This window comes from Colobus angolensis, unplaced genomic scaffold, assembly GCF_000951035.1.
Source record: "Colobus angolensis palliatus isolate OR3802 unplaced genomic scaffold, Cang.pa_1.0 Scaffold31, whole genome shotgun sequence".
NCBI lineage: Eukaryota > Metazoa > Chordata > Mammalia > Primates > Cercopithecidae > Colobus > Colobus angolensis.
Window position 1 is genome coordinate 1,887,112 of NW_012116377.1, and position 18,340 is coordinate 1,905,451.

At 52.4% G+C, this 18,340-nt stretch overlaps 1 long non-coding RNA gene across 1 annotated transcript in view; it reads left to right on the forward strand.

Moving 5' to 3' along the window:
- The first annotated feature begins 2,101 nt into the window (after positions 1-2,101).
- Positions 2,102-18,340, forward strand: part of LOC105517900 — a 58,331-nt gene continuing 42,092 nt past the window's right edge. Inside the window, exon 1 of the long non-coding RNA XR_001002738.1 lies at positions 2,102-2,205. This is a non-coding gene — a long non-coding RNA (uncharacterized LOC105517900). The remainder of the gene's footprint in view (positions 2,206-18,340) is intronic.

Sequence of the window (18,340 nt, forward strand, 5' to 3'; positions counted from 1 at the left end):
CTCATCTGGGAGGGGGCACAGAGGTGGCAGGCTGGCTAGCAAAGGGCAGAGGAAGCCACCAAGGCCCACCGACCACACGGTGGAGACGGGGACCCATTGAGGCTCTTGAGCTGGGGACACCTCCAGTCTCCAAAGTCAACAGAGATGCAAAAGTATGCAGTCAGCTAGCACCTCTCCTCAGAGGCTCCGGGGCCCACGGACAGACCAGTGCCAGGGAAGGGCGGGTCTGGGTCTTTAAACCTGCCTACCCTGGGTGTGAAGCTGTCCCTGCCCAGGTGAGTCTGCCAGGACTTTGGGTCTCAGCTCCACCTCCATGTGGCCCTGACAGATTCCCTTGTAGCCCTGGAGCCTTGGTTTCCACATCCATAAAACTCAGGGATAAACCACCTGGTCTAGAAGTTTCCTTCAGTGTAGGCAAGTTCTGGTTCTTCATCTTCAAGGGTGAATGTGTTCCTTAGAGGAGGGGTATGGGGACAACTGCCTTCAATCCCCTGCTGGTGAGTGGTGAGCGTGCAGCCAGAGCTGAGGTTCTATTTGTGTGTCTGGTCGGGGGGGAGGTGGTGGCAAGGGCATTCTAGGGAGAGGAGACCCTCCCAATCCATCTTCGGTGCTGCCACTAGGCAGAAATACACAAAGACAGAATATTTGTTGAGTGTTTACTATGTGCTGGGTTTTGTGGGGGGCCCCATAGAGCAGACCCCTCAGACAGAAAAGCACCACCTGCCCTGTGTCCCCAAATGTGGCAGCCAAGGGCCTCCCCAGCTCACCCAGAGACGGGAGCTGGTTGTACCAGAAGGAAACCCTCAGTTGGGAATGTGTGCTGTCTTTTAGAAATGATTTGGGGGCCATAAATTTTCGGTGGCAAAGCAACCCTCCGACTTTTCATAACGCTGAAGAGTTTAGACTTGTCTTGAGGGGTAACAATTTCACCCAAGTAGTGCACCAGCTCCAACTATTTGTTATTGCAAAGGTTGATTTTTTTCCCCTTAAGGTGGAATCCTCAGATTTCATGCTCTGCTTTAACTTGTTTTATTTCACCTGGAACACAAATAAAAATAGCCCACAAGATGTATGGATCGACTTGAGATAAGTTTCTTCCTTCCTCCTGGTGTGGCGGGAGGACGCAGGGAGGACGGAATGTTGAGTGTTCGCATGTCCTGTGCCTTGCTCTGGGCGCATGGGAGCCCCTGGCAGCCTCTGCCCAGGGCTGGGTGGGGTTGTAAGGACCCCTCTAAGTGGTTGCATCCTCAGGACAGCTGCCCCACAACTTAGCCATTTTACAGTGAGGAACAAAGACCCAGAGGCATCTGGCAATCCACCCACAGTCTCACCGCTGGGCATTTTGGGAGCCAAGGTTTAAACTTAGGCCTGTGTGACTTTAAAGCTTGTGTCCGTTTTGGGGCAAATCTCTTGAATCTCAACTCAGCACTCACCATCTGAAGTCACGCTCACCCTCTCTCCAGCTGAAGTGGGAACTTTGAGTGTGAACAAGATCGCAGGGAGAGGATGTTTAGCATAGTTGGTTCCAGGGCTGATCTGAAGTCTCCTTAAGCACCATGGAAGCCCCGTTTCCATGCCAACAGCTGCTCTGTGCCACTTACAGGCATTTATATCGACTCGCTAAAGCAGGCCCTTAAAGAATGCCAAAGGGAACACTTCGGGCTCAGAAGCAGCTCATTTGCATTCTCTTTGCATATTCAGTGATTTTTCTGGACTCTCCCCAAATGGGCCAGCTGACACAGTGAATGTGTTGTCTCTGGGGCCTGACTTGATGGGATAAAAGGCCTCAAAATTGTGCTGTTGGTTGTCGGAAGGGAGGGTCTGAGGCTGCTGAGCCTTGTGGGGGGGTAGGGGGTCTGTGGCTAAGCTCTGGCTTTTGCAGGCTGCCCCAGGACAGGGCACACAGGCAGACACAAGGCTGGGCTCAATGGGGTGGAGAGCAGATTCTAGCTCAGTCAGTCAGAATGTTCTCTAAGCAGAGCTGTCGAGATGGAGTTTTTTGTTTCCGAAAAATCCTCAACTTTTGTGAGCACCACGAGGTGCTTTATGCATGTTATGGTGCCTTCTCCCATGAGTGAGACGTGGCTGTCCTATTCCACAGATGAAGAAGGGAAGTCACTTACTTCATGGCCAGGGAAGGGCTCCAGCGAGACATAGGCTCCTGAAAGTGGAAGTGTGTGAAGGGCCCGAGAGGCACAGGACCTGGCGAGCTGAGCGGGAGGAGAAGGCATTCCAGGGTGAGGACGGAGGTGTGGAGGGGGTGTATTCGCTATCACAAAGAACCACCAATAGGGGACCTTAAACAAGAGAAAGGGTTGGTTTCTCCTGCAGCCTCTCTTCTTGCTTGTAGATACCGTCTTCTCCCTGGGTCCTCACATGGTCTTTCCTCTGGACATCTGTGTTCTAATCTCCTCTTGTTATAAGAACACCAGTCAGCCTGGATTAGGGCCCACCCCAAGGACCTCATTTCACCATAATTACCTCTTTAGGGTCCTGTTTGAGATACAGTATCTGAGATACTGCGGGTTAGGACCTCAGTATGTGGATTTTGGAGGGTGACACAATGCACCCAAAGCAGTAGAAATTGTCATGTGGGTGTTGGTGGGAACACTGAGGAGGGAAGGAAGATGTAAGGGGGTGGGGGGGGGAGCTTGGTTCTGGGAGCCTTGCCTGACAAGCTGAGGATTTGGTCCTCTCCTCCTGTGTGATGGACACATGCCACAGTCCCCATGGCAGGGAGTTTCAGGATGAAAAGGATGTTGGAAGTCAACTAGGCTGGTGACAGCTGGATTGGACTGGGTAGGGGGTACCAAGGGAGACAGCCGTCTTTCCAGGAGCAGCACACAGCTCAAAGTGTCAGGTCTTCTTTGAACAGGCCAGTTTTCTGGGGGTGTAGGGGCCCTCCAGTCTGGGAAAAGTCACCAATCTTGCTCAGGGTGCAAGAACAACATCTGACTCATCTCCGTGTGCCCAGCCTGTCATGGCATGGAGCCTGGCATGGAAGAGGCACTGACTGCTGTCAGTCAAAAACCAAATGTCAGTCAGGACACTGGCTTTGAGCAGCAGGTGGCTTCTGTTTGTTGTTCTTCTTGTCAGTTTGAAAAATGTGTCTTTTAGCTTTGGGCTCCCAGCTAAACACAGAGCCTGAGGCAAGGGTTTAGGACTTGGCAGTTCATTTTGAGGCACAATCCCAGGGACAAGAAGGATTGAGGCGAGTGAGATAGAAGCCCCCAAGGCCAGTCGAAGGGGGCATTATTGAGCCAGTCACTGCTGTGGGCAATGAAGGCTCAAGCCTACTGGGGGCCCTCTGTGGAGTGTGTCAGGTGCCTCAGGATTGTGCCTCCCAGGGAGGAGGTTAAGTCCTTGTGGAGTGGAGCGTCCCTTCCCTCCCCGCACTTCTGGTTGCCCAAGTGTCAGCATGGCTCTCTGGGAAAGTACCTTGTCCCATGTGGTGGCTTCATCAGGCTCATGAGAGATCATCAGGGCTGGGATGTGAGGCACTCTGGGTTGATCCTATGCAGCACTGGTTGTTGCAGCCACAGCTGGAGGGCAGGCATGGCCCAGCACATGCGAGGTGGGGGACATGAGATGTCAGATACATTTTCCAAGCTGGCAAGTATAACTAATGCAAGCCACCTGTCACTCGGAGCCAATGTCCTGGCTGACATTTGGTTTTTCACAGACACTAACGGGTGTCTCTTCCATGCCAGGCTTCGTGCTGTGCCACGCTGGGCACATGGAGGTGAGTCAGATGTTGTTATTGTATCCTGAGCTCTGGATGTCAATTAAGGGGACCATTGCCATCCTCACCGAGGAGTGCTGGGAAGAGGCCTGTATAGACTACAGGGCAGGCACTTGCCATTTCTGCCTGGGGTGGATATGGGGTGGTTAGGGTCCCCCCACATCAATCGTGGATCTTAGTTACAATCACCCAAAAGTGGCTCTGGCTTGGGCGGAGAGAAAGTTTTGGGCGGTTGTAGCAGCTGCTGCTGCTGGTCTACCCTGCACCTGTTCTCCTCTCCTCCTGCCTGGGGGAGGGAAGTGTCACCCATGGATCAGAAACCTGGAGGCTGTGAAGGCATGCTCTAGGCAGAATGGAGGCATCCAGGCAAGGGAGCATGAACTGAGGCCCCTGTGGGCACCTGCCAAACCCCAGATCTGAAATCTGGGGTGCTGCCATTCTTCCTGGGCACACGGATAAGCACATCCCTCAGGCTGACCTCCTGTTAGTGACTGAGTTCTGGCCCCTGAGCTGTGGACAGAAGCGATGCCTGCCATTTTGAGGTCTGGCCCAGAAAAGGCGACCTCCTCCTGCAGACAGTCTGTCTCCACTCACTGGCTGGATGATGCCAGGGTGGCCACCAGGCCACACAGTGAAGACATTGGTGCACAACGCGGAAGGAACCTCAGTCCTGAATTGACTGCGTGAAGCTGAGCCCCTTGGCCAAGCCTCCTTGAACTATAACAGGAGGGAGAAATAGACCTTCATGGTGATGAGCTGCTGAGACTTAGGGCTGTTAGCTTTCTCTAGCCAATACAAAAATTGGTAATCTGAAATGGGCATTACCAGAAGAACCTGTAAAGTGTGGCATTGGCTGTGGAGTGACAGTGTGGAAATTGATATTAGAGGTTGTGAAATATGGCAGTCCATGTTACGAAGTGGTAAAGTATTTGGGAGAACAGTTGCCTATGATAGCTGGGAAGACAGAGCACACCAGCATTGAGCCTGTAGCTCCAGGGGAAATGGTTGGAAGGAATTAACAGATTAGTGTGTCTTGGCTACCATGGGCCGCATTTGGCAAGGTCTTACAGGAAAGAGATGAGCTCAGGAGAGTCACAGCCAGCTGATTTGAAGCAGAAACAAAAGAGAACAGAAAGAGGGGCTTTTCAGGGTTGGAAAATTAAGCACATCTGGAACTGAAACAGTAGGAAATAAGAGTGAGAGACACTTCAGGCTGCAGTGAAGATTAGAAGAAGGATGTGACATTTTCACTCAATTACATAGCCTTGAGATTGTCATTATTATGTTGGTAGGAAAAGGCAGGGAGGCAAGGAAGCAGGGAAAAAATAAATGGGGCTGGATAATTAAGTCTAGGAAAGAACCACGGGTATGATCATTGACTGGCATATAGGACTGACAGGAGGCGAAGAGATCAGAAAGTTAGCTATGGAGGGAATTGCATTGATAAGGACACAATGATCCTGGACTAAGAAGAGTCTTTGACTGAAACTTAAAATATCCTTGGGGTCCCCTACTATCCACAAGCAGGAAGTAGGTTCCGAAAACTCTGTGGCATTTGAGGAGGGAACTCCACTGCACTCCCACATCAGAGGCAGCCACGGAGAAAAATTAACAAGAAAGAGCTCAAAAAGGGTGAACTCAGTGGGGGGTGGGTGGGAATGGAGAAAATTTTATTTTATTTTATTACGTTTTTGAGATAGAGTCTCCCTTTGCCACCCAGGCTGGAGTGCAGTGGCACGATCTTGGTTCAATGCAACCTCTGCCTCCTGGGTTCAAGCGATTCTCTTGCCTCAGACTCCCAAGTAGCCGGGATGATTACAGGTGCACACCACCAACCCCAGCTAATTTTGGTATTTTTGGTAGAGATAGGGTTTCACCATGTATTGGCCAGGCTGGTCTTGAACTCCTGGCTGCAAATGATCCTCCTGCCTCAGCCTCCCAAAGTGCTAGGATTACAGACAGGTATGAGACACTGCGCCCAGCTGGACAAGGAGTTTTCTAAGAGAGCAAAGCCAGAGTCTAGTCAGAGGACATCCTTGACCGCCAGGGTAGGGAAATCTCTCAGTCCCTGCCCCTGTGCAATGGACCCTGCACAATGGACTGCTTGCTGTTGAGTGGCTGCCATTCCTTTCTCTTCGGAATGGGAGTTTTTACTGAGGTTATCTTATCCCTGCCTCACCATCATATTGTGTGTATGTGTGTGTGCGTGTATGTGTATGTGTGTGCACAAGTGTGTGTAAGGGGATGATGAACATATTTTCTCTATAGTCCACAGGCCAGCAGACCATGCAGTGGCTGGATGAGTTTTGGGTTGTAACCTTTGGGGAGAGGATGAGCTTTTTCTATGTGTAGGAAGGACGGCCTCATGAGTATGTGGTGGCAAGGGGTGGATTGTGGCAGAGACTGCTAGTGGACAGCAATATCTATGTCACCTCCTTTCCTCCTGAGCACTGCATGAGGCCACATTCCCTGCTCCTAGCAGTTAGCTGGGGTCATGTGATTGAATCATGGCCAAAGCAATATGGGCAGAAGTGACACACACCACCTCCAGGCCTGACCTCCAAAACCCTGCATCCTCCTCCCCATGTTCTCTATTTTCATTTGCTAGCTGGAAGATGCCAAGGTGACCTTGGTGGCCACATGTCAAATATGGAGGTGCACAAAATGGTGGGAGCCTAGATCCCTGAATGACTGTGTGGAGCTGAGTCCCTGGGCCACTCTGCATTGGATGTGACATGAGTGAGAAATAAACATTTGGTGTTTCAATCCACTGTGATCTGGGGGCTCTTTGTTACAGGATTAATTTATTTTGACTCATACACACTTCTCTTGGCCCCCTCCAAGCCTGGATGATCTTTAAAAGTCATGTTAATCTTCTGTGGAAAACTTGTGGCTGGTCCTGTTGCTTATAGAGCAGTCACAAACCCTTACTACAGCCCATAGGGCCCAGTGCCAGCCCTCTCCTATCTTTCCAGCCCTTTCTCCTTGCCCTCTCTCTCTTGTTGTCTATTCTCTGGTCATGCTGGCTTGCTTTCTTTCCTTCAAATATCCCATGCTGTCTTCTTCTTCAGTATTTCCCTCCTGTTCCTTCTGCCTGGAATTCTCCTCTTACACTGTGTTGTCAGGGTCACTCCTAGTATCCTTCAGATCTCAGCTCAAATGTCACTTCCTCAGGGAAGATTCCCAGTACCCTCAGGTGGATTTGGTTCCCCCCATGTGGATCTTAGTTACAATCACCCACAAATGGCTCTGGCTTGGGCAGACAGAAAAGTTTGGGCAGTTGTGGCAGCTGCTGCTGCTGCTGCTGATCTACCCTGCATCCATTCTCCTCCTTCCTTCTTCCTAACAGACACCAGTTTAGTTCAGAGGAATGATGTGTCCTTGAAGCTCCTTCCCCAGATGTCCTTCTGGCTACAGGTAGCCACCAGACCCAGTTCTGTCTAGATGGATGTGACACTCTGCTTGGTGGGTTCCTAAAAGTCTATTGTTTCCTAAAAAGGCTGGCACAGGCCTTTCCCTCTCTACCCTGCCATCTTCTCGCTGCCTGCATGAGGACGAAAACCACATATTAAGGATGGAGGACCAGGAGCTGGAAGGAGCCTGTGTTCTAGATGACAGCGCAAGCAGCTGCCCCAGCCCTGGCCTGGGCTCCAGCGAGACATAGGCTCTTGAAAGTGGAAGTGTGTGAAGGGCCCGAGAGGCACAGGACCTGGTGAGCTGAGCGGGAGGAGAAGGCAGCTGGAAGGGGATTGATTGGAGAAGGCTCCCAGGAGGAGGGAATCCCAGGTGGGCACACCTTGAATACTGTTGTATGCTGCTGCTGGGGGTGGTGAGGCCACGTTTCCAAGACTCCCTCTCTGGAGTCAGGTTCCCTCACCGATCTTCCCACGCCTAGACCGCATCAACCCCCGAGGCTTGTCCACCCTCTACGCTGAGGGCCACGGGGAGCACTGGATTTGCAACTGGTTTATGAGCCCTCCCATTTCTCAGATAATGAAGTGGTGGGGCCGGTCATGGTGGCAGTGAAATGCATGGCCAAGGGGGCCAGTGTGTGCAAGTGTTCTGTCTTGCTGCAGTGGGGCAAGTGATAGAAATTGGCACAGCCCAAGTTGTGATGCCCCGGCCCAAGGTGTTGAGTCCTCCCCTGGGGCTGATACTGGTGCACAGTGAATCTGTCTCACACCTGCAGTGAGTGTCCAGGGTGCCTGTGTGGTGTGCAGCCTGGGTGTGAGTGCTAGATCTGTTGGGTGTGCTCTGTCCAGATCAACTCCCATCCAGACAGCCAGCCCCGCTGACCCGCCTTGCTCCAGAACGTCGGTGCCATCCCTGGGTCCCCCTCTGCTCTTGCATGAAGTTATTCCACCTAAGGCAGCCTATATTTCTGTTTTTCATCCCCAAACATAAGAGCCCCTACAATGTGTCAGGCCCAGGGCTGTGTGTTGGAGATGCACCACTGAGCCAAATCGACCATGACTCTGCCTGCCTGGAGCAGATGGTCTTGGGAGGAGACCAGATGTCACACACACACACGCGCACACACACATGCACACGCATACACACACACACGCGAGCAAACACACACAAGAAGTTATAACCTGTGGAGGTGTGGGGAGGGCTATGAAGACAGTGAAATGGTGCAGAGAGAGACAGTTGGAAACTTGCTATAGGTCGGGAAGAGAGGTGCAGAGCAGGGTCAAACAGTCTTCTGGTGCAGGCGACCCTAGCTCAAGCAGGGAGGTTGAGGAGTGTGAAGCAGAGTCACTGTGCACTATGTTAATCCCACGGGAGGACTCTAAACACCTCGCCCACTGCACTTTGAGTTGTGTTAATTTATCACTTGCATGAGTTCAGTGAGACAACACTCACCTACGGCAAGTTACACAAACCAGACTTGTTACTCAGAGATAGGTAGCAAGGGACAGCAGAGCCTAGGATTCAGGGCGAGCTGGTCGCCCAGGCTGGGGAAAGCTGCTCAGGGTGGATGGAGTCTTGTCTACATGTGCCCCAGTTGCACTGCAGCTGAAGGACTCTGGAAAGCAGCTGGCCCTGGGTTTCGTATCCCTGGGACAATGCAACTTGCTGAGCTAAATCTCTGTAGGACATCCTGCTCCAGGAGGGACAGGAACAGAGCCCAGGGTGTTCTGGCCAGATCCTCCTTATCCCCGGATGTTGCATCCCCAGCACATTCTACAGTGATTCTTAAAACTGCAAGTAAGAATGGCATGAGAGAGCGGGTGGGTCCAAACCACCCTTAGCGCCATCCTGCAGGGAGATGTCAGATGAGCAGAGTGGAGACGAGAGTGGTCCTGGGAGAAGTCCTGGCTGGGCTAAGGCTGCAGCCCTGGGGGAGCATGCTGCCTGTGTTTGAGGACCAAGTGCGGGCCTGGTGGAAGAAGCACATTCAGTGAGGGAGATGCTTGGTCAGGGGTAACACAGCCAGACTCAGAGGGTTTCCTCTGAGTGAATTGGGAGCCACAGGAGGTTGAGGGCAGGGAGGGACATTCTCTGATGATGTTTCAAAAAAGTCACTCTTGCTGCTGAGTGGACGAGAGACTGTAGCGGGTGAGGGTGAAGGCAGGGAGACCAATGGTGGCTGAGGCTAGGACACACAGTGGTGGAACTAGTGGGAAGCCGCGGGTTGGAAGAAATTTAAGAAGTAAAATCAAGACTTGGTGATAACTTGAGGAGGGTGAGAGCAGATAAGGGAGACAAAGGTGACACCCTAAGATTCTGGCGTGGACCTCTAGGTAGCCAGGGGTGCCATTTACTGTGTGAAGACCAAAGCGTAAGCAAACTCGCAGTTCAGTCTGGAACACACAAGATTCGTCTTGCTTCAAGGGGAGAGGGAAACAGGCATTTGGATATGCTGGTCTGTGGCCCAGGAGAGATCTGCTTTCTCATTCTTCCTACTCCTTCCACCGCTGTCTCTAGACCCCTTCTCTCTGCCTGTTCCTGAGCTGGGGATGGAAACATAGGCTCAACCCTTCCTGGACTTCTAAAGCTTATGGTCCACTGGGGCCCCTGTGCCTCCTTCTTGGTATCACATGGGGTATAGGCTTAGCTGCTGTGATGAGGAGACCCCTAAACACAGCGGCTTAACCAAAAGGGTCAAGTAGGTGACACAGCAAGGTTGAGAACAGGTTTTTTATTTCTTTGGCTTTATGGTCTAGTAACCTGTTTCAGGGCTAGGAGGGGACTCTGGTATCAAGACCTCTGTCTCCGAGTTCAAGGTGGCTGCTCCTGTGCCCGCCTCCCCTCAGCCAGCTGGGAAAGGAGAGGACATGGGGAAGGCACTAGTTTTTTTTTCACGGGTGCACCTGAAAGTGGCATGCGCCTCTTTGGCTCACCTCCCATTGACCAGGACTTCCTCCAATGCCCGTGTCTAGCCACAAGGGAGGCTGGGAGATGCAATCTCCTGGGGGATGGTGGGGCATCATGATCCCAGATAACCGGGAGAGGGTTCCTTATTGTTCAGAAGAAGGAGAATGTGGAATGGATAACTGTGGTCTCTGCCTTGTACTCTGGGCATTGGAAGCCGTGCAGTACAGCCCAGGGGAATCTCCCTCACGACGTCCCAAGACATGTAGCATAGCATGTTTAGGTATGGAAGGTCTTCTGGGAACCACACATGAGTGGTTAATTTTAGCAAGCAAGTTGGTTTCTTACTCAGTCTGGGAAGCCTGATTATGGGGCCTTGTGGGAGATTCTTCTGCATGTTTTTACCAGGCAGAGTCCCCGAATCCCCTCTGCAGCCCCACCAGCTGCTCCTCCAGCCTGGCTTGCATGCTTCCCCTGGTGGGAAGCTCACTCCCTCCTGGATACCCAGCCCTTTCTTTGGCCTCCTGACTGGGAGAAAGCGCTCCTCATAGGAAGTTCTGATTTTCTTCCTGTGGTCAGTCCCCTCCTCCCTCCGTTCTCCCCCCATCCCAGAACAATCCTAAAGAAATTTGGAGTGAACGACAGAGGCTTCTAAAGCACCTTTTCTATCAGTAAAACAGAAACATATGACCGAGTGAGACTCCTGGGACATTTGAGCTCTCATGGCCAAGGTCAGCCCCCAGATACCTATGTGCTATGATGCTGGTGGTCCAGTGTGCCAGCTCTGGACTGGGCTCCAGGCTAGGCTCAGCCAAAGCCTGGCTGTATGGCCCTGGGCAAGTGGCTTCAGGGCTGAGTCTAATTCCCAACTCTGACCCTGGTCCTGGGGTCAGGTGTGCCACCCATCTGGGCCTCAGTTTCCTCATCTCCAAAGCGGAGGTAGTGATGGACAGTACTGACCCCATGGATTTTCTAGGAGGCTTAAAGAAGCTGAGGCTTACAAGTAACTTAGCGTGCTGTTGGATACAGTAGGAGAGTTGGAGGGCTTCTATTTTGAAATATTAATGAATAGTTCTTTTCCCCCAAATAGCCTGTGCTACCCCTTGGCCCCTTTTTGGCTTTTCCTTTTCTTCATCAATTCAGTGTACCAGCTTCTTCTTAGCTTTTGGTTTCGAAAGCCTAGACCCACTGGGAATGGAAAATCCCACAGGAGGTCTTTAAAAAGATAGTGAGAGTTCACCATGTGCTGAGCACTGTTCCCATTGCTGTGCACACGTGGTCTCCTGGAATCTTAAGGCCAGTCCATGAGGCAGGTGCTCTCATTATTTCCATTTCACAGATGAGAGAACCGAGGCACAGAGAGGTTATGTGTGTTGCCCAGGGGCACACAGCTAGCAATGTCAGATGGTGTTGACTTTTGGGGGCCTGGATTCTTCACCACTGTGCTCTTCTGCTGTAGACTGTGGTGAGCCCAGAGTCCGAATCTCCCCAGTCTCCTCCCTGCCTGCTCCAGCTCACAGGGAGGTTTCCCAGACTTGGGGGTGGTGGAGAGGAGGAAGGAGGCTCAGGGGGAAGCCGACTGGGCTCTGGGTGCTCAGGTGGGCTGTGGGCCCTGATAGCAGGCGGGTCTTACTTGGCCACTCCATGGGAGTGGTGGCTGGTGGAGAGCTTCCCTGGGTGGGGCACTGGAGGGTCAGGGGGACCTGGAGGGGCACACAGGAGCTGCAGGCACATGCAGGAGAATTGCAGGACTGACGGCCTCGTGGCCTGTGGGGTCCTCAGCAGACTAGGCCAGATTGAATGGCTCCCACCTGAGGTGCTCTGGGGGAAAGGTGGGCATACCACACTGGCCAAGATTAAATTTCTATGACAGTAGGACTCAAGAAATGAATTTGGGGTATAAAAGAAATCTTTTGCCTGGCGCGGTGGCTTACACCTGTAATCCCAGTACTTTGGGAGGTGGAGGTGGGCAGACCACTTGAAGTCAGGAGTTTGAGACCCACCTGGCTAACGTGGTGAAACCCTGTCTCTACTAAAATACAAAAAAAGTTAGCCAGGTGCGATGGCACATGCCTGTAATCCCAGTTAATTGGGTACTCGGGAGCTGGAGGCACGAGAATCACTTGAACATGAGAGGTGGAGATTGCAGTGAGCCGAGATTGCGCCATTGCACTCCAGCCTGGGTGACAGAGCAAGACTCTGTCTCAAAAAAAAAAAAAGGAAAAGAAATCTTCATTAAAAATTTCTTGGACATCTGAGGCTGTGGCTGGAGTGCCATTCAGGCGGTGTGCTCAATGATGCATGTCCATTACTCTGGTCTTGCTGCTGTCTCTGTGCAGCTGTGAGGGCGAAAGGGAGTTGTGTTTGTGTGTGTGACTGTTACATGCATGCATGTATGTCCTTGTGTGTGTATGTGTGTTTTGTGTGTGCTTGTGAGTTTGTATTTGCCTTTGCATGTGTTTGTATGACTGTGTGTACATGTCTTTGTGTGCATGTGTGTGTTTTTATGTGTCTGTGTGCAAGGAGTGCATGCTGTGTTGCCTGCATCCAGGTTGGCTGTGCACAGCCGCACTGCCTCCCTGCCCCAGACCCCAGAATGCTGCTTGGTTTCTCACCCTTTCATATTCAAATACCGGCCTAGCCCCAGCATCCCCTGGGCATTTATAGGCTGATCATGTATTGTTGGTGCAGGCTGAGTGGGTGAGCTCATTGCCGGGCTTGGGATGGGAATTCCTGCCCCATCCAGGGGACCTGGAGCTCCCCAGTGTGCTCCAGAGGGGCTTGCCTAGGTCCTGCCCTATCCCACCCCATGCCAGCCGTTGCCTGGGTGCACCATTCATTCAATCCAGAAATATGGGACTATGCAAACTACAACCCACATTTGTATATTGGGCATTCACTCTGTGCCAGACACAGAAACCCTTTCCATGTTTCACCTCATTTTGGCTCCATTTTATGGATGAGGAAACTGAGGCAGAGGAAGATGCCCAAGGGCAGCACTTACTAGCTGGAAAAATTTGAACGCAGGTCCCCGAAGGCCACGCCCCAACCACTGCACTGCCTGCCAGTCGCCCCCCATCCCCCGCCCTCCCTGGCTCAGCTAGTGGGGGCAGGCGCAGAGCTCCTCGGGAGGCTGGGTGCCCTCCTCACTCCTTCCCATCAGCCCGATTGTCTGCCCAGGCTTCCCGTCTCCCAGCCTCTGCAGGGCTGTCCTGGGGTGCGTGGAGCAGGCAGAGGGCAGAGCTGGGACCAGTACTGACCTTCCCAGCGTGGGAGATATGTAAGTGAGGCTGCTGGGTGGTTCTGCTGGACTTGCACCTGACCCTGGTATCTAGAGTTGGGAAGAGCTGCTATCGCCCTCAGCTGCAGACATGGCCCAGCTGGAGACTGGCTCAGATTCTGAACCCATACCCCATCACCTCAGATGCCCCTGTTCCACCCCTGGCTGCGAGGGAAGTGGAGCAAGGGGTCCCTCCCTAGGTCCAGGCTGTGGACCGCTCAGAGTAAGTCAGAAATTCATGAATGGAGGGAGCTGGTTAGCACAGCTAGCATCTTGTCTGTGGTTGCCACGGGATGGCTGGAAAGATGGGGTGGGGCAGAGCTTTGGAGTCAGATCCTTCTGGCTTTCTCTCCCTCCTCTGCCAACTGCCAAGTCAGCAAACATCTTGGAGACTCAGTTTCCTCATCTGAGAAATGGAACAAAATTGCATCCCCAAGTTGTTGCAACCACCAAGAGTTTCCCTCTGGGAAGGGCTTGAATATGAAGGCGAGGGTTGTGAGGATGATAGTGGCGATGATAATAGCTATTAGAGTATCCTAATACAAGCAAGTTATATGTTCTCCATGCCCCAGACACACTTCTAGGTGCTTTACACCTACTATCTCATGTGATTCTCTCAGCAGCCCTAGGAAGAAGGTCTTACTTTTATTCCCTTTTTATAGATGAGGAAACAGGCCCAGAGAGGTTAGGAGACTTCCTGGGTTAGGCAGCTGCGAAGTGGTGGCTCCTAAATCCTGGGAGCCAAGAGATGGGTGTGGTTATCCCTGCCAGGAGGGTGGGAAGGCTGTCTGGGGAGGCATCATTTTACCTGGCTCATCTGAGAAAGGCCTGCATATGAGAAGGGGAAACATTAAAAAAAACAAAAACCAAAAAGGCATTTCTACAAAAGGCAATTTGTTCCCCTGTGCATTTGGGATCTATTTTCCTTGGAGTCCTGGGATGCCTTCTCCTCTTGCCTCTGTGATTTCCCTGAGCCTCTGTTTCCTCATCCACGAAAAGGGGAGAATGATGGTTTCTGCTTTATTTTGCAGCTCTGAGGATTGAGATAAAGGTCTTAGCATATAGCAGGTGCTTGTCCTCCTTGAGTTTGCATCTCCCCACCAGCAAGCCTGCCTATGTCCCCTTGTCTGGATCCTGAGGCTTGGGTGTCAGAGAGGCTGCCCTGCAGGTGGGAAGAGGGGTCAAGGATCTTGTTACTGTCGGGCGGGCCCGGCTCTCAGACAATGGGAATCCCATTAACCACCTCTAGGGAGATCACCATCTGTCCAAACAGTGGGGACTAGGTGTCCCACAGCCTGAGAGTCTGAAGCATCATGATTCGTTGCATGCTCCCTCCACAGGTATTATTAACAGACTCACCTCAGCCAACCCCACCCTCCCTGGCCTTAGTCTCCCTATCTGTACAAAGGCCTCAGCTTCTCTGCTCTGGGTTGTAAGCACACAGCTGTTGCTCCCAAAGCTCTGTGATGTAAGCTGAGGTTCAGGTATGACTGGAAGGACAGCCCACAGCCCCCGACCCTGCTCACTTTAGATGTGGGGAAACTGAGGCCCAGCAAAGGAAAATTAGTCATTTGTAGTCACTGAGTAGGCCAGCAGTGGGGCTGAGAGTCAGAGCCAGGCCTTTGAGATTGGCGAGGCGTCTGGGTGCTGTGAGTGCCATCGGGGTAGGATACAGCCAGGGCTGCAGCGACAGGGGCTTGCCAGCAGGGGTGATGCCCAGGTGAGGAGGAGCTCAGGGTTTACAGGGAGGGCAGCCCAACTCAAGGCGGGCCTTGGCCTGGCATTGCTCAGGCACCATCCTGGGTCCTGGGTGCCCCTGCCTACAGGGCCAGTGAGATTTCCCAAGGCCAATGTCCCAGGTTGTTAACTCTGACATTCCTGAAGCCCCAGTCCCACTGAGCCAGGCTTCCTGCTGGAGCACACCCTGCATTCCCCATCTCCAGGCCTTGGCTTACGCCCAGAAGTCCCCTTCCCTCTGTCAACCTAACGGACCTTTTCCAGTCTAATTTCCTAGTACACTTCCCCTCCTTCCCTCCACTCTGCCCTCCTCACTGTTCCTTGAGAGCACCCAACACATCTGCCACAGGGCCTTTGCACTTGCAGTTCTCACCCCTGGGAGTGTTCTTTCACACAGACCTCCACTCCAAGGTCCCTGCTTCAGGGGAGACCAGGAACCTTTGAAAAGGGGCTAATGATGGTCCCTGCTTCATGTTGCAGCTCTGGGAATTAAGCAAGATAAAGGTCTTAGCACATAGCAGGTGCTCCTCCTTGAGTTAATGTTCTTGAGTTCAGATATCCTCCCTGACCATCGTATCTAAAATAGCCCCCACGGTCACTCTGTGCTCTTACCCTGCTTTATTTTTCCCTATGTATATTAGTCTCTTGATGTGTATTTACTGCCTGTCTCCTTTGCTGGAGCGGGAGCTTGGGAGGGCGGGGGCCATGTCTATCTTGTCCACTGGGGGACACTAGTACCCCCAGTGTCCAGTGCATGGGAGGCCCACTCAAGAAATAGCCACTGGATGACTGAGTGAATAAATGTATGAATAACCTTCTAATGTGGCCCTCATTAAAATGCCTCATCACCATCATTTTGTACCTTTCTTGCACCAAACAAATTGGGAACTCCTTTAGGGCAGGGACATCTGTTGTCCTTCTATGTGCCCCCAGCGTCTGTGATCAGGTCTATGTCAGATGATGTGCTCGATAATCCACAATAAATAAGTCAATGTGGCAGTGTGTTTGCAAAGACAGCCCCCACAAATTCCTCCCTTCCTGGTGCCCATGCCTCTCCAAGGTGGGACATGTCCCTTCCTCCCACCCATAGCCTGGGGGTACTCCCCCTCCCCTTGGACATATGACTTTCTTTGGCCAATAGAAGGTTGGGGAACTGATTTTGGCTGTGCCTCAAGACACCTTGGGGCTTCTGCTTCACTCTTGAAGCACAGCCTCTGACACCATGCACAGAAGCTGTGCTTGGGGCACATGGAGGAGACCAAGGGGAGCCTGGTGTGAGAGGCTGGTCTACCACTGGGGTGGGGGCACGAGAGGAGGCTGGCCTATCATTGGGGTGGGGACACATGGAGGAAACTGAGGAGACACCCAAGTTAGGGGGCTAGTCTACCATAAAAGTGGGGGAAGGTGGAGGAAACCAAGAGAACCCCCACATGGGGAGGCTGCTCTACATTTGAGGGGACACGTGGAGGAAACAGAACCCCCATGTAAGGAGACTGTTCTACCATAGGGGCGGAGCAGGTGGAAGGGACTGAGGAGACCCTCGTATTAGAGGGCTGGTCTATTGTGGGGGTTATATGGAGGGAACTGAGGGGACTCCCATGTGAGGAGACTGGTCTACCATTAAGGTGGGGTCACATAGAGGGAACCAAGGGAATGTCCATGAAAATAGGCTGGTTTACCGCTGGGGTTGGAGCACTTGGAGAGAACTGAGGAAACCCCCATGTGAGAAGGCTGGTCTACCACTGGGGTAGCGTGACTTGGAGTTGAACTGAAAGGATCCCTGTGTGAGGAGGCTGGACTACCATCATAGTGGGAGCACATGGAGAAAACTGAGGAAGCCCCCATGTTAGGAGATTGGTCTGCCATTGGGGTGAAAGCCATGTGGAGATGATTGAGAAGACCCATGTGTGAGAAGGCTAGTCAACCACTGGGGTAGGGGGACTTAGAGTAGAACTGAAAGAATTCCTGGGTGAGGAGGCTGGTTTACCATTGGCATGAAACGTGGGATGAAAAGGGCAATGTGGAGTGAACTGAGAATAACCATGCGAGGAGGCTGGTCTACCACTGGCATGGGGGCACATGGAGAGGAACTGAGGGGACTCTTGTGTGAGGAGGCTGGTCTACCATTGGGGAGGTCACATGGAGGGAGATGAGGGGACCCCTGGATGAGGCAAGTGGTCTATCATTGTAGTGGGGCCACGTGGAGGAAACTGAGGGTACACCCATGTGAGAAGGCTGGTCTACCACTAGGGTGTTGGGGCCATTTGGAAATAACTGAGAAGGCCCAAATGTGAGTAGGTCATTCTACCACTGGGGTGGGAGCACATGGAGGGAACTGAGGGGATCCCAGTGTGAGGAGGTTGGTCTACCGTTGAGGGGTCCCCATGGATGGGAGCTGAGGGGAAACCTATGTGAAGAGGCTTGTCTACCATTCGGGGAGCCCATGGAGGGAAATGAGGGGACCCCCATATGAGGAGGCTGGTCTATCATTGAGAAAGCCACATAGAGGGGAACATGTGAGAAAGCTAGTCTACTACAGGCGGATGTGGAGGAAACTGAGGGGGCCCACATGTAAGGTAGTTTGTCTACCACTGGGGTGAGGGCACTTTAAGGGTACTGAAAGGACCCCCATGTGAGGAGGCTCATCTATCATTGGGTGGGCACATATGGAGAGAACTGAAGGGACACCCAAGTGAGGAGGCTGGTCTACCATAAAGGTGAGGGTACATGGAGGAAACTGAGAGAGCTCTCATGTAAGGAGGCTCATCTACCATTGGGCTAAGGGCAATATGGAGATAACTGAGAAGGCCAATGTGTGAGGAGGCTGATCTACCGTTGGGATGAGGAGGGTTGTCTACCACTGAGGGGCCATGAGAAGGGAACAGAAAGAATCCACTTGTGAGAAGGCTGGTTTACTATTAAGAAGGGAATGTGGACAGAAGTGAGGGGACCCCATGTGAGGAGGCTGGTCCACTATTAGGGAGGGCCATGTGGAGGGAACTGATGAGACCCCAGTGTGACGAGGCTGCTGTACCATTGAGGAGGCCATGTCTAGAGAACTGAGTAAACTACCATGTGAGGAGGCTGATCTACCACCGGGGGAGCCAAGTTGAGGCAACTGAGGGGACCCCCATGTTAGGAGGCTGGTCTACAACTCCGGTAGAGGCATGTGGAGAAAACTGAGTGAAAACCTGTGTGAGGAGGCTGTTCTACCATTAAGGTAAACGCACATGGAGAAAACTTAGGGAGAAATAAAGGCACAT